Source organism: Pogonomyrmex barbatus, unplaced genomic scaffold (assembly GCF_055798465.1).
Source record: "Pogonomyrmex barbatus isolate J1 unplaced genomic scaffold, ASM5579846v1 scaffold3, whole genome shotgun sequence".
Classification (NCBI taxonomy): domain Eukaryota; kingdom Metazoa; phylum Arthropoda; class Insecta; order Hymenoptera; family Formicidae; genus Pogonomyrmex; species Pogonomyrmex barbatus.
In genome coordinates, this window is record NW_028297127.1 from 17,787,660 (window position 1) to 17,789,644 (window position 1,985).

Here is a 1,985-nt window from a genome sequence, read left to right on the forward strand (position 1 = left end):
TGTTATTCATTCCTTCTGAATAAATTTAAATAATAAAATCCGAATTTTTTTTCAACAATTCCCTGAACGGTTGTTTAATAAAACATTTTGAAAATATTCTCAATTTGTTGAAATTGGATGATCGTCGAATTATTCTCAGTGGAACTATGTGTGCCATGTTATTTTGTCTCATCAAAATCGATATCTTTGAATATTTCAACTTTGAAATGTACCGCCGGAATGGTCAGGGTATCTCCTCATTAATAGTGTAATATTAATGATCGTTACGTGCAAGGAGAAAGGGAGAGAGAATGTTATGAGCTCATATATTTTTTATAATACGAATGTAGTTTGTACAAGAAATAATAGTTGTATAAATCTTGGATGGGTAATATTCAGTCTGGATCCTCGCCAAAGTAACGCACAATGCAGTGAGTATTTATTGATATATTTCTTCGAGCAACGAATGCTATCTATACGTAGATGTATAATGTCTCCTTACAATATTATCTCGAAAATTTATACAATACGTACAACAATGCAAGTTGTATATGTATACGTATACAAATACATACATGTGGATTTAAATTAATACACATATGAACTTTATCATTCATATACATCTGCTTTAGAAATAAATTCTTCTAATATTTTCATCTATTTTTTATTTTTTTTTTATTTTAATAAAATTCTTATATTAATGTTACTTATATAAATAACATGAGATTAAATATTGGTATATTATTTATTAGATTAATGCTTAAATTTTGACTAAGAGAAAACAATTTTAAGATGATCAAAGATAGCGTATTAAATATAAAATTTATTTCTATTTTTTTTAAATAGAAATAAATAAAATAAATATTAATTATTAGAAATATATACTTTTTTTATATATTTAGACTCTTCTAAAAATATCTTTGGGGAGATTCTTTGAAATTTAATATTTAAACGTTACTTAGCGGTTTTCTTAACCGTAAGATGATACGCTAGAAGTTTACCCTTCAGCACGTTCTTGAAGCTGCGTCTTTATCGGACACGGTTGTGTAACAGCGGCTACGATCGCGGTAGTCAGGTGCATTAGAGGGTCCTTAAAGTGTCTTTCGCAGTTACCGGTTAGCCAGCGAGGCGGAGCGCGAATGGGCACTAAATCGTCAAGTTTCTCTGTAATTACAATCGTCCGCTGTAAATGTATTGTCGGATTTTCTTCATGCTGCAGCGCGCAGACGTGGATTCGCGGGCTCCGGTTCTATTACGCCAGATATTTTCGAGCTGAAAGTCGTAGCTAATTCGTTACTTCATTGACTTCCTCTTGGGTTGGCAATAGCAGATAGAGAGAGAGAAAGTCGGTCGAAGCCGTGTGCGGTTCATTTAATTAACGGGAGATTAGCTCGGCCGCATTTCCGTGGACTGCCAGCACTCTACTATGTATATGTACCGCCATTGGCACGGCAAGTTAAATCTGCATTTCCGTCTTCGAAGTTTCGAGGGGACAAAGTGAGTGAATACGGTTGAGCGAGAGAGGCTGAAGAGGCGGAACAACGTGGCCAGGCTGGCAACCACCACTACGGCAGGGGTGGGCGAGAAAGATAGGAGAGGATAGGAGGAGAGAGAATAATCTACTTGGTGCTGGCGTCGCTGGCGTAATATGGCTTGCCGAACAATCGGCAACGAATGCGAACGCAAGTGGTCGCTCGCCGCACGGGATTCCGTCCCGTGAAAATGGTGACTCGCCCACCTTAGCTACCTGCCTATGCTGCAGGAACTACGAAGTTAACCGAACCATCTCTATCGCCGTAGCTTATCCCGCCGGCGATCTTGGACTATCGAATTACATTATCGCACTGGCAATACTATCGACTCGCGGTTGTTAGATTAATTTAATCGTCATTACTTCATAACACCACCGCGTTCAACCACCGCGCTGCGCACGCGCGCGCGCGAGATATATTAAATTGCAATGGAACCCCGTGTACTTCCATCGGGGGGGAGGGGGGGGGGGTAAA

At 38.6% G+C, this 1,985-nt stretch overlaps 2 protein-coding genes across 10 annotated transcripts in view; both read left to right on the forward strand.

The window, feature by feature from the left end:
- Positions 1 to 1,985, forward strand: part of LOC105427841 (dystrophin, isoforms A/C/F/G/H) — a 409,642-nt gene that overhangs the window by 199,422 nt on the left and 208,235 nt on the right. The window lies entirely within an intron of this gene.
- Positions 1 to 1,985, forward strand: part of LOC148936117 (uncharacterized) — a 133,058-nt gene that overhangs the window by 21,461 nt on the left and 109,612 nt on the right. The gene's annotated exons all lie outside the window — the stretch shown is intronic.